This window comes from Schistocerca serialis, chromosome 10 (genome assembly GCF_023864345.2).
Source record: "Schistocerca serialis cubense isolate TAMUIC-IGC-003099 chromosome 10, iqSchSeri2.2, whole genome shotgun sequence".
In the NCBI taxonomy this organism is placed as follows: Eukaryota; Metazoa; Arthropoda; class Insecta; order Orthoptera; family Acrididae; genus Schistocerca; species Schistocerca serialis.
In genome coordinates this window covers 41,671,293-41,686,273 of record NC_064647.1, presented here as the reverse complement: position 1 = coordinate 41,686,273, position 14,981 = coordinate 41,671,293, and positions in this window count along the sequence as shown.

Here is a 14,981-nt window from a genome sequence, read left to right as displayed (position 1 = left end):
ACATGTATCCTAACTTCATGATACTGTAGTGGCCGTGGCAGGAATATTCCACGATGCCCCACAACAAATTCCGTATTTTTTCAACTGAAATTAACCGAGAGAAAAAGTTTTGTATTACTTATTGACCATTCCTCACACGTTAAGGGGTTTTATTGATTACACAGCGGTAGATTTTTTTCCGTGACATGGTTCACAGTCGTCTTTTAAAGTGGCAAATGTTGCATCCACGTTCGATTTCGCAACTTGACTGAAGCACTTCGGAATGGACATCCAACTTTTATTGTCATCGTATCTTTCTGTTTGATTATCTTGTTGTGCTTCCGCTAATCACAGAAGATTTAGGACATTAATACGGATACATGATCATGTAAGGACTCGCGGCGTAAGTACTCACATAATTTGTACTTCCTACGAATTTATTTGCTCTCCTCTGATCTTTATGCAAACCTCTACATGTATTCACTTGAGAGACATGTTCTCGAATGTACTTACTTAACTTGAACTACGTTTACACCCGGGGAGGAATAAATCTGCTTCCAGCAGTGATGAGATTATTATATAAACGAGATTTTCATCTAACCAGGCAAGTATGCTGTTGAACATCACATTACTTGTTTGCAAAGGCAGACACTTCGAGATAAATTATTGCTCCAACAGTAGATCAGTTCTCTTCCGTTTGGTAGGTGTTGTAGAATGCCAAGTCCAAACAGATTTACAGTGAAAGGATTACATGTTTATACATGCAGATTGGTCGAAAACGGTCTGGAAAGCTCGTAAGTATTGCAGGATTGGCTGTGTTGAGAAACAGATGTTCAGTATACAATTCGATGCGTTGCGCCGTTTCCGAGTTAACAAGTTCTTCGTTTGGTTTCCTTAATTCGAAGAAGGGTGCGATAGAAAAATCGGGAATGAGACGGTAGTATGGATGGAACCCGAGCTACAAGCTGTGCAGGCTTATGAGCTGTCATCTACGCTATGAGAACAACTGACGCTGATTATATCTGGCGGGCATCTTGAATCTGCGCACCAAACGGAATAATTGGCTAACTTCAATACTAATTAACTTATAAACAGCGCAGCCTATCAGATTTCTTAAGTAACAGTTGTTCCTCAGCACAACCTACACTGAAACACCCTTACGTGCTATTCAGGTTCTGACCACCATTTACAAGGAGGAACTACTAAAGAAGTCGTTTCAGTTTTTTCTTCGTTTGACATCAATAACAATCTCATTTAATTATTCCATTGCGCTGTGAGAAAGTTCTTGCCACTAGGAAATTTGAAAACTATGTTAGTCAGTCTTCATGCAAAGGGCTAATATTTCATGGCAGTATAAAGAAAGCCATAGGCTCTTCTGAAGTCTCAGGTGAAAGTACGAAGTAGGGTAGTTGTTTCAATGTTTCAGACATGGCAGGTCTCTGCATAGGGCAAATTAGTCGTGTCTATGTACAGGGTGCAACAAAAGATTACGGTACAAATTGCAGGACACATTCCTCACACGTAGATGAAGAAATGATGTTATGCGAACTTAAATTAGGAAAAGCCGTGCATCCATGTTACGGCTCATTTTCTCCAACGAAATTAGATTGTAAATTTTCACAAATGACATGTACGGGCAGATATCAATCATCACGCAATTGTTGAAGCAAGTCATCAACAAAGATTTTCTGTCAACGTTAAGACCGGCATTGTTGGTGATTGTTTGGTAGTGTCCCACTTCCTTCCACCCAGGCTCAACAGGAAAAGTTATCATAATTCCGTACAGAATGTTTTACCTGATCTGTTAGCAGGTCTGCCTTTAGCTGTGCGAACAAAACACGTACTTAATGCACGATGGAGCACCTCGCCATTTTAATGCTCATATCTGTCGGCTTTTAAGTAACAGATTCGGTGACAGATGGATAGGTAGAGACTGATCAACTGCCTGGCCTCCACGCTGTCGGGAACTAAACTCGCTGGACTTTCATTTTTGGAGCCGCTTGGAAGGTCTTGGGCATGGAACCGCAGAACAAGACGTTCAGTGTCTCCGTGCTCGTATTATGGAAGGATGCGAAACCGTACGCAATACTCCAGGGATACGTCAGCGCATCCGATATTCACAACGACGGCGGAATGATGCATGTAACAATGCCCACGGAGGACTCACAGAACATCTCCTGTGAGAAAGAGTTGCATGTGTTCCGCTGGCGGGTGCTGTTCGTGTGTGTTTCCCATGATTAGTGAGTTGGAGAAAATGAGTTGTGACACGGAAACAAAGCGTTTCCAGACCCAAGTTCATATACCATAATTTCATTGTGCCGTACCTGTTTGTTACAACCTGCATATAAAGAAAGGTGTCGGCTTGTGTGGTTGTTCGTTCGTAATTCGTGAAAATCTCCAGTTTTACTCAGATCTTGATGAAATTTTACACACTTCACCTTCAACACTAGAGCAAGATCACTGTCTACGTAATATTTCGTAGTCTGACTTCATAGGTATGTGTGTGTAATATATAAAGGGGAGAGGTTGATATCAAAAATCTCTATACGTTCTTGGGTGATTTACTCTAAATTTCTACATTCTATAAGTTCTTGGATGATTTACTCTAAATTTCTACATTCTATAAGTTCTTGGATGATTTACTCTAAATTTCTACATTATACAATGAAGAACATTAATTAAACATTACGTATCTAACATACTACATATATCGTTGTAAACGGACTGTAATTCATATTGCGAGAATAAATTACATCGCAGTAGCCGTCTTGCAGATAAGACGTCACTTGGTCGTGGGACGAATGAAAGCTAGAACATTTGAGAAAAACATGATTGAAGACTAGCTTATTTATAACTTGCCGTTGCTACGTATGACATACATCCTATAAGATTATTTAGTCCTTGTTTCATAGTTATTTTTTTTAATTAACCTCAAAAGTGACATACAAGCGCTAAGGCAAGTAGTGAATATAGTACCAAAAAGTCGGTAGATCGTAAGCCGATCATAATATCGAACAGAACCCAAGATTTCCCGAGCTTTGACGTAAACTGTTCGAACAGTTCGAGTCGTGCAGGAACACGGCCCTACTTGAAACACATACAGCATATTTTTGGAATAAAAATATTTCTTGCAGAAAATCTAGTGTATTGAAATGTTAAAAGTATGTACTTTAAAGTTATTTTAGGTGCATTGTGCATTACAGATATATTATTTTGATTTGTAACTTAAAAAGGTATCAAAGCATAATCTATTGTATAATGGTTATACCTGAACTTCTGGTTTGAAATTTGTGAACATTTGCAAAAGTCGGAACCAGAGCCTAGAACATCATTGTTATTAATTTCGCAAGTGAAGACGTATTTATTCGTGGCATTCGTTGACACTAAATGATTCAAATTCGTGGCATTCCGTTGACACGCCGTTCGATTTAAGGCGACGACAGTTTCCCACGCGGTTTGTATTTGCTATGAGCATCAACGAGGTGTACAGGGCCAATCACCTTGGGCGGCAGATATTAAACATCCCGCGCAAGGTAGGGCACTGCAGTTAGCATATTACGATGAGTAACGCGAGGATTACTACATGATAACTTTTCTCCCAGTCCCTGCAACACTGCAAAGCATACTGTTATCCCACGACGAAATTTTAGGCAAGTATGAAAGTATATATTGCAAGGCAGACACAAGGGTGCCACCATTCCGGGTTATAAAACGACGGCAGCGGGCCACGATTGTACCGCTGCGATTGTCATTACTTTTATACTTCCATTCCGAAGAGGGATGATTCGATGCAGGAACTCGAGCGTCTGGTTGAAGATTAGGAAAAAGAAAGTGAAGACGCTGGGTGGTACTAGGGTCAGAAGACAGAGCTGTGGTCCTACCGCTATTACAGCTTGTGTACAGGGCCGTAACACGTTGAACCTCGATTCCTCGAAAACAAGATTTACACACTAATTTCCAAGGACAGTATCAGTGGCGATTTCATAGATGATTCAGTATTTACTTTGGGAATAAAACTCAGGCAAACACACATTCTTCCTGTTTTACTTCTTACCTCTCGTTCTTTGCTGCTAGTTTCGACGCCGTAGCCCCAGTTTTAGTCAAATGTTTTAGAGGAACGAAACCAAAGACTCCACACAAGTTCAAAATTGGTTTTAGTCCGAGTTTTAATAGCCAAACGGAGAGTGCGAAATCGACAAATTGGGTATCAAAGCGACCAGAGTGAGGCATAATTAAAAAATAGTAAGGTCCAATGATAGTAATTAAGAAAAATTTAACTAGCGACTCCAGAAAAAATGAAATATTTTTCGCACACCTTGTCAGAAACCATCTCTTCTAGTCCTAATTGTTTTCCGCAAAAGATGTTACACTGGTGAGATATTTGTCAAAATTATTGCGTACAAACGTTCATTAAATTCAGGACAGTTCGAGAACAGACGACGCTACGAACGAAAACGAGGTGTTAACAGGACCATGCTTTCTGAAAGAAGTATGAAAATACAATAAACGTTAAAATATGTCGGTCAAAAGTTTTGTGAAACGATTAGTGCACAAGGAAGACATAAAACAGCTTAGAGAAACATTTGACGAATCTATGAATGATGCCCGAAATTATGCACAGCAAATTTGCGTCAAATGTGTCTCACATCTCTTTTACTTACCACATCTAGTGAAACCATGTCAGGAATCTTTTGAGTGATTTATTCAACTATTTTATATTTTCATGGAGTTATTCCCGCCATCAATTTCGATATGGCCAGTGGATTCCAGCGGATCCCAGTCTGACAACTTGGCTGGTGACAGGAGTTATTGCTTGAGAATGATGTGCGACTGTAGAACAAGTAGGAAAGAGCGAAAGATGGATATGATAAAATGAAAACGATGCATATATATGGAAAGTATATTTCCCATACAAATTCTCGCAAACGCAGGGGAATAGCATACTACTACAGTAGAATAGCACAGTCGATAGCGGAGTCCATGTTTCTAGATCTCCACAAGCGGATTCTAATCTAATTGCGTGCGTACGGGTACAGTCTCAACTGTGTTATATCACTGGTTCCCAAATAAGCGTTATTAGGTACTCCGCTTTTCGTAATCTACACAGAAGAGTCAAAGAAACTGATACACCTGCCTAATATCGTGTAGGCTCCTCGCGGGCTCGCAGAAGTGCCGCAACACGACGTGGCATGGACTCGACTAATGTCTGAAGTAGTGCTGGAGAGAAATAACACCATGGAGGGCCGTCCATAAATCAATACGAGGGGGTGGAGATCTCTTCTAAACAGTACTCTGCAAGGCATCTGCTCGATACAATTTGAAACGAGACTCGTCCGACCAGACATGTTTCCCGTCATCAACAGTCCAATGTCGGTGTTGGTGGGCCCACGCGATGCAGTCATCAAGGGTACAAGAGTGGGCCTTCGGCTCCGAAAGCCCATATCGATGATCGCTTTTTGAATGGTTCACACGCTGACATTTGTTGTTGGCCCAGCACTTAAATCTGCAGCAGTTTGCGAGAGGATTGCACTTCAGTCACGCTGAACGATTCTCTTCAGTCGTCGTTGGTTCCGCTATTGCAGGATCTTTTTCCGGCCGCAGCGATGTTTTACCGGATTCCTTATATTCATGGTACACTCGTGAGATAGTGCTACAGGAACAATCCCACTTCATCGCTATCTCGGAGATGCTACGTCCCATGGCTTTTGCGTCGACTACAACACCACATTCAAAATCCCTTAAATCTTGATACCCTGCCTTTGTAGCAACAGTAACCGATCTAAGAACTGAGCCAGAAACTTGTCTCATTTAACCTCTGCTGATCGCATCGCCATATTCTGCCTGTTTACATATCTCTGCATTTGAATATGCATGCCTGTACCAGTTTCTATGGCGCTTCAGCGTATAACGGCGATTTGGGAGAGAAAGCATCCCTCTTCGATTGTTCGGAGATAAGTTCCATCACCGCCTGGGAAACTCATCAGAAGATGAAAACGAATTATAAAATAATGTAGACCGGATACCGGAATGGTGTGCAAAAAGGTGTTACTGCTGAAGAATAAAAAGTGTAGCGTCTACCGATAAAAACGCTAAATGTCGGTTGCACTTTAAATTACACAAATTTGAAGGATGTCGATTCAACATCATGAGAATTACAGTTACAACCTACTTACAATAGAACGACCACATACAAAATGTTGCGGGGAAAGGGTAACGAAAGACTACGTTTTACTGTCAGAACATTTAAAACATGCAACAAACCTGCTGGAGAGACTGCTTGCACTGCGCTTGTCCGTCCTCTTCTGGAGTTCTGCAGCGCTCTATGTAATGGTTTCCATATAGGACTGACGGAAGACAACGCGAGAGTTCAAAGATAACTCATTCGGTTCTATCGCGAAACAGGTGAGAGGGTGTCACGCATACGATACACAAAATTGGGGTGACAATCACACAAGGGCGTTTCTTGTTGTCACCTTATCTTTCAGCAAAATCTAATTAACTATTTCCTCAGAATATGGATATATATTTTGACCCCATGTACATTGTCAGAAATGACCATCGTAATAAAGAAAATCAAAATTCGAACGGTCATATTTAGTTTTTTTTTATCCGGATGCTACCCGAAACAACCGGTTTTCTGTTATACCTTTTTTTCCACGCAAGATTATCCTAACTGTTAAAACCACTGAGAATGACCGGTTTCTAAAATATACTACTTTCGATTCTTTTCCTGTTATTTGCTATAATAAACGTATAAATGGAACAAAGATCGAAAAATTTTGTGTCTCAGTTTCAAGATACATAGAATCAAAACAGGTAAATAAGAGGAAAATTAGTTCGTGACACAGTTCACTGCTTCTCTCTGGTTGATTACTACAAGAAATCACCAGTATTCTCCTTCTGATTTTATTTTTTCATATTCTGCTCAAAAACCGTGTCATCAGGGATCAAACCACTACTTGGGCATTAAGAATAGTTAGCGCTAATGGGTCAAAACTGAAGTCAAAAAACTCCGTTTTTCGTGTTAATTTTCCCGTTTTCAATAGATACAAGAAGACAAAAACATGTTAGTAGAGACAGGCCGCAGATAAAGTACTTTCTGTTTTTATTGTGTGATATGAATTAACTGTTGTTAAATTTTAATTTATCATTACTACCATAATTTCCTTCCCGTTCATTATTTCAGAAAAAGCTTTAATCTTCTATAGCAAATGAAACATTGTACTTCATTGCTGTGTCGCTTCGTAAAAATATTTCCGGACTAGGGTTAGTGCCATTTTGCAATACAACGAAAGTCAAGCGAGGAAAATGCCGTATAGACCAGATGGGGCAAGTCTTGTACACTGCATACACACGCATACAGTAATCCCCGATACACAACTACAAGTACATTATTGTCTGAGCAGTGTTTTCCTAATTGCTGGTGTCTGTGGGAGTTATTAAAGATCGCAATCCCACTTTCTGTGGTAACGCAATATTTAAACCAATGCAAATTTTAAATATAACAAAAGGTTTATTTAAAAATAAAAAATTTTAACAGCTTTGCTAAGCTATTTGGTACTTTTTATTTGCTCATTAGTAAAAAAAATTGAAATCCACTGTTACAGCTGACAACAAACAATAGCCGAAAGACACCGGTTATTCAGAACTAAAATACCGGTATCTGTTTTAACCGCTTGGTTCTTCCCATTCCTACCTAAGAGTGGAACGTTTGGAAAATAGTATTATGAACCCTCTACCAAACTTAATAATGACTCCCAGAGTAATATTGCGGACGTAGATGCAGATCAGTTACAATTATTCGACAAAAGAGCAAATTGGGTGACGCGTCGGATGTACGCATCCCTTGTCAGCGTAATTCCCCATTTGAAACGGCCCCTCACAGTCCAAGCACATGCCACTAACATATGGCAGTGGCAGACGAGGGCATTGTATTATGAACCACGTGGTAATCTGAACGGGCCCTATTGTTCCGACAGCTGTGGACATCCAATACGGTAGAGGGCCCGCCACGCGGCTAATTCCGAGCAATCCCGAAGCTAATTAGCGGCTCGGTGTCGCATCGCATCTGTTGCAGGCAGACAACTGTTGCTCGCTGAACCCCGCCACAGGTAGCGGCCGATCGAATCTCACAGGTGGCAACCCTGTAGCACTAACAGGTTGCCACGCCCGGTCCATATATAGAACCGCAACGCAACCACCAAAAGTGGTGAAACGCAATCGTTTCTCCGATTTCGTTTAGAAAGAGAATCAAGTAGGTAAAAAGACGAGGGCTAGTAGAAATCCTTGGGTAACGTAACAGATATTGAATTTAACTGACGAAAGGAGGAAATATAAAAATGCAGTGAATGAAGCAGGCGGAAACGAATACAAACGTCTCAAATATGAGACGACACGAAGTGCAAAACGACTAAGCGGGAATGGCTAGAGGATAAAATAAGGATGTATAAGCATATATCAGAAGGAGTAAGATAGATGCCGCCTACGGAAATATAGACTTTTGGAGAAAAGAGAACTACCTATATGAATATCAGGAGCTCAGATGGTACACCAGTCCTAAGCAAAGAAGGGAAAGCCGAAATGTGGTAGGAGTATATAGTGGGTCTATACTTGAGGGCAATATTAAGAAAATGGAAGAGGACGTAGTTGAAGATGAGGTAGGAGATACGATACTGCGTGAAGAATTTGACAGAGCGATGGAAGACCTAAGTAGATACAAGGCTCCGGGAGTAAATGACATTCCATTAGAACTACTGATAGCCTGGAGAGAGCCAGCCATGAGAAAATTCTTCCTTCTGGTGGGCAAGATGTATGAGACAGTCGAAACACCCTCAGACTTCAAGACGAATATAATAATTCCAATTCCAAAGAAAGCAGGTGCTGACAGGTGTGAAACGTACCGAACTACCGGTTTAATAAGCAAAATACGCCTACCAGTTGCAGTGCTGGCACTACATATTGCGCGTCATGTTTACACGAAAGCAGACGAAAGGCTTGGAAGTAAAACTCGCTTTAAATGTTGTTCGCAAACGAAACTGAAATCCTAATGTACACTAAAATCTATATAAATAAAAATGAATGTATCTATGTTTGTCTACTATGCGCTCACTAACCATTCATCCGATTGCAATGGGTGAATTGTTCTCCGAACTGGAAGTAGTGTTCGCAGGCTCGGCACAATCTTCCGCACTGAATAAAATTCCGCTATCGTGTCGCGAATGACACGCTGGTTGAAATCACCGATCATTACTTCGATTTCTCCAGTTCTTTTCCTAAGTTAAAAGAGAGAAAGATTTTTAAGAAAATGCCTTCTGCACTGCATGTATTTTTTTGAATTAGGAAATGTACTGTAATATGAATGTGTTTCGAAATAATACAGTAACCAGTGGTGTTTCCATACAAAGCAATACGGTAACAAGGAAAAATGAAATATAAGGTAATTCGGACGAAATATGGGGCTCCTTCAAAGTGATCGCGAGCAAAACATCTGAAATGGAAACTCACCTTTTCTTGCCAGGCGTTTGTGGTGATACGCCAGGATGATTCTTGGAAAACTGTTTGAATCTTCCAATGCTACGCATGCTTTGTCCTGTGTACGTAGTAACTCTCACTGAAGATTTGTAAATGGGGTGAAGCAATTTTTTCTGCTCCCTTCCCCTTTCGCAGCATTCAGTCACACGCAATATAATTTTGCGAGCATCGCTACGTAATACTGGTTTCTTTCTAACCGTAGGCCTACCGGTAGGGGTTGTTGGCGACTCCCGAGATGGGCCAGCAACTGCCTCTTCACTCATTTTGATAATGTTTAGCACAACTGCACAATAAAAACACGCAGAACAGTATAGCGCAAAACAATAACGAAGCAGACGACAATAGCTACCTTGTACAACACAGTCAGCTACGTAATGTTGGCAGCAGTCGAAACTGCATGCCTACCGAAGCCTCACGACGTTTACCGAGTTCTACCGATTCAAGACTAGGGAGAGGTCTGCCATCTAAAAGTTTACACACTGTAAGCAGTACAACACATTTTTTTTTCAAATCCAGTTTTCCTATTCAGGATTGCAATACACCATGTTACTTCTCACTCTTTTGGCTAGAAAACCCTATTTTTAGACATAACTCCATTCAATGCGTCGGCCTCACGCTACTTTACTTGTACTTGGAGGGAATGTATTCCCGCATGGTACCTTTCTATTGGTCGACGTAGGAGCCAGTGTCATGATGCATCAATAAGCTCTCTGTCATCCAAGTACGGCTTGCCGCAGAGTGCGTCCTTCATTGGGCTAAACAGACGGAGTGCGGAAAGTGAGAGATCCGCGCAGACCTGTTCGAAGCCTTGCTTTGTCATGGATAAGGAGAAGTTCGTTTCCATTTTTGTGGCAAAGACTACGGCGAAGTGGTTCCAGGAATCACAGCTCTGTGCGAGGAAGGTCGAGTACGTTTGAACGACCTTGTTGCGATGACGACAGACGCCTTGCCCAGCGACTCACCGTGCTTTTGTTCACTTCCAGGCCTCTGTAATCATCCTGTAAGCGGCTATGAATATCTGCAATGCTCTCCCACAGAAACCACTCTGATTGGAACCCAGCTCCACTATAAACGATGATTTAAAGGCTACTTATACCGCCGCAAGCTATTGGAACATTTATGAAACTAGGGGCTGAAGCGGGAATGTTCCACGACGTCCCACAACAAATACCACATTTTTTTTTAAACCGAAACTCGTCCAGAAGAAAAAGTGTTGCGTTACTTATTGAACGCCTCTCGTACACTGAAGAGTGTAGCAGAGGGTACATCGCTCTGTTGCACACGTTAGGGCTTTTTTTTTCCGTACCGTTAGCTTGTGCAACGTAACTGAATTGTTTCCTTAAATGCCTCTGTAGTTTAAACTTGTATCTAGGGGACCTGTATGTAGCAGGTTGTAGCATATATACAGGGTGAGTCACCTAACGTTACCGCTGGATATATTTCGTAAACCACATCAAATACTGACGAATCGATTCTGATGTGTTGGCAAATGTGCCAATACCTTGTAGACAGAGGAGGCCGAAATGCTCGCTATCTAACGCAGACAGGCGTGAATTCTGGAACAGGATAAGTAGTGAATGCTAATAAGAAAAGTATGCAGCTTCTCGAATACTTAACTTTTATTCCTTGTTGTATACATCGTTCTTGATGAGACATTTCATACGATAACTATCAAACTATGTAAGGCTAATGGCGCCTTGCTAGGTCGTAGCCATGGACTTAGCTGAAGGCTATTCTAACTGTCTCTCGGCAAATGAGAGAAAGGCTTCGTCAGTGTAGTCGCTAGCAAAGTCGTCGTACAACTGGGGCAAGTGCTCTTCCGTATCTCCAGACCTGCCTTGTGGTGGCGCTCGGTCTGCGATCTCACAGTGGCGACACGCGGGTCCGACATGTACTAAATGAACCGCGGCCGATTTAAGCTACCACCTAGCAAGTGCGGTGTCTGGCGGTGACACCACAGATTCCACAGACCGAACGTGAGGAGAGAGGCTACTGTAACTGGTTAATACAAACCATAAAAACATGCTCGGAAGTATGTTTTTTAACACAAACCTACGTTTTTTAAATGGAACCCTGTTAGTTTTGTTAGCACATCTGAACATATAAACAAATACGTAATCAGTCCCGTTTGTTGCATTGTAAAATGTTAATTACATCCGGAGATATTGTAACCTAAAGTTGACGCTTGAGTACCACTCCTCCACTGTTCGATCGTGTGTATCGGAGAGCACCGAATTACATAGGGATCCGAAGGGAACGGTGATGGACCGTAGGTACAGAAGAGACTGGAACAGCACATTACGTCCACATGCTAACACCTTTTTATTGGTCTTTTTCATTGACGCACATGTACATTACCATGATGGGTGAGGTACACGTACACACGTGGTTTCCGTTTTCAATTACGGAGTGGAATAGAGTGTGTCCCGACATGTCAGGCCAATAGATGTTCAATGTGGTGGCCATCATTTGCTGCACACAATTGCAATCTCTGGCGTAATGAATGTCGTACACGCCGCAGTACAGCCGCAGGCTGCCACAATACGTTGTTTCATATCCTCTGGGGTCGTAGGCACATCACGGTACACATTCTCCTTTAACGTACCCCACAGAAAGAAGTCCAGAGGTGTAAGATCAGGAGAACGGGCTGGCCAATTTATGCGTCCTCCATGTCCTATGAAACGCCCGTCGAACGTGTACCTCACCCCTCATGGTAATGTACATGTGCGTCAGTGAAAAAGACCAATAAAAAGGTGTTAGCATGTGGACGTAATGTGCTGTTACAGTCTCTTCTGTACCTAAGGTCCATCACCGTTCCCTTTGGATTCCTACGTAATTCGGTGCTCTCCGATACACATGATCGAACAGCGGAGGAGTGGTACTCAAGCTTCAATTTTAGGTTACAATATCTCCGGATGTAATTACCATTTTACAATGCAACAAACGGCACTGATTACGTATTTGTTTATACGTTCAGATGTGCTAGCAAAACTAACGGGGTTCCATTTAAAAAACCTAGGTTTGTTTTAAAAAACATACTTCCGTGCATTTTTTATGGTTTGTATTAACCAATTACATTAGCCCCTCTCCTCACGTTCGGTCTGTGGAATCGATTCGTCAGTATTTGATGTGGTTTACGAAATATATCCAGCGGTAATGATAGGTGACTCACCCTGTATACAGTATACATGTTTTTAAAACTTTTAAGGTATGTTTTCCCGTGATAATTGTAGCATGTGTTCAAGCGTCTGCCATTTCAGTGGTTTCACCATCTCTATGACACTGTCCTGTGAGTTTAACCAAGCTCTGACCATTCGTATCACACTTCTTTGCATACCTTCAACATCCTCTGTTAGTCCAATATAAAGTGCATCATACACACATCTCCTATTTAGACCGGCTGCATTTAGCAGTATTCTGCCTGCAGCTTTGTGATGTCCGATTTGGACATTCTAAGGAGCGATAAGGATCTAGTCTTATCGCAGCACGTAGGCTTATTTCAAGTAAAATGTTGGCCATTGTTTCGCATTTTCTGTACGTTGAGACCCTAGAGAATATACGTAGGTTGGAACTTAAATAGTGGCAACTATTTATTCACAACCGATACAAAAGAGTTACATGTTTGCACCTGTTGCTGTCCTTCAAAGTAGTCGCCAGTGTTGTGTAGAGCCCGTTGCCAGCGATGTGGATGGCGTAGTATACCGTTAGCAGAGCCTGTTCTGTTAGTGGTGCGAATGGAGCGTCCTACTGCCTGTCGGGTCTCTGGATACTGCCTGTCGTATCTCGGGAACAGTTCTGAAGCGAATACCACGAAGTGGTTCCTTCATCTTCAGAATCAAATCAAAGTCACAACAACTTAAGTCGTATTACGGTTCGTTTTTGGAGCATCACCTGCGATCAACTTTGCGAATGAAGCGGCGACACTTTCTACGCAACCCACCCATCATTCTGCATGACTATGCGCGGGCGATTACAGCGCAAGCTGTGGCTGCTCTGTTCGGTCGATGGTACTGGGAAGTACTGTACCATCCATCATACTCCCCAGACTTAAGTCCTTGTGACTTTGATTTGATTCCGAAGATGAAGGAACCACTTCGTGGCGTTCGCTTCGTTCCAGAGATTCGACCGACAGTAGACCGCTCCATTCGCACCATCAACAGAACAGGCTCTGCTAACGGTATACTATGCTTTCCACATCGCTGGCAACGGGCTCTACACAACGCTGGTGACGTCTTAGGACAGTAACAGGGGCAAACGTGTAGCTCCTATGTATGGGTTGTGAATAAATAGTTCCCACTATTTAAGTTCCAGCCCCCGTATTTGTAGGATAGTAATGTTTCTACATACTTTTTAACATGAAATAAAACAAAGTTATGGTATGTGAAATGTGGACATTTGGCCAGCTCAGAGCAAAATACCCCTGTGTGAGCAGGATGGTCTGATTTGGGTAGGCAGGATCTGTTGTTCGTCAATTATGACGATGCTGTGTCGTTGCACGAGTAATGTAAGACTATTTAGATAAACAGTAACATTTATTAGCGGTTTAGTCATGACAGAAACAAATTTCTTGCACTACTCCTCGGTTGTTGATGTGCAAACCCTGCTCTCAGCTTCGACATGCGCCAACTACAAATTAGCTATTTTTCTTTGTTAGCAGCCAATGACACGACAATTAATTAAGAAATAGAACATGGATAGGTAATGCAGTATAAACCTTTCGCGGGAAGAGTAATATTTTTGTTGGCCTGCTTAATAAATAGGCAAGAGAAGAATCAGTGAGAGGTTTTGTACTGAATGTTCGCTGGTATGGTGGCGAAACGTCGGCACTGTGCCAGACGGAGGAGAAATGTTTAGAGGGCTTAGAGCTGGATCTGACGAAGAATGGAATGTGTGAGGTGTGTGGGTAAAACAAGGGATGAGATAGCCTTACAGAAGACTCATGAGGGAAAGGCAAATACTTGTACTAGATACAGTTGAGAGAAGGAAAACAAACTTATTAAGATACTGGACCAGAAGAGACAGCTGTTGGGAAGATTGTGTTAATACTTCTATTTTGTTACGAAATTACTTTATAAATTTAAAAATAAAAGTCAATGTTATTCTTCAATTGAAGGTTTGTGTGAGGAATACGTAGAGCACATCGTTTTGAAGTACTGCAATATTCTACTCAAAATGTTCAAATGTGTGTGAATTCCTAAGGGAGCAAACTGCTGAGGTCATCGGTCTCTAGACTTACACACTACTTCAACTTACTTAAACTAACTTATGCTAAGAGCAACACACACACCCATGCCCCAGGGAGGGCTCGAAATTTCAGCGGGAGGGGCCACGCAATCCGTCACATGGCGCCTTTAACGGCGCGGCCACTCCGCGTGGTAAAATTCTACTATATGTATACATATTGTAAATATGTATTGTTCCAATTACTGTTCTGGTAACTTATATTCCCCACAGTACTCCCTTGGTGTACA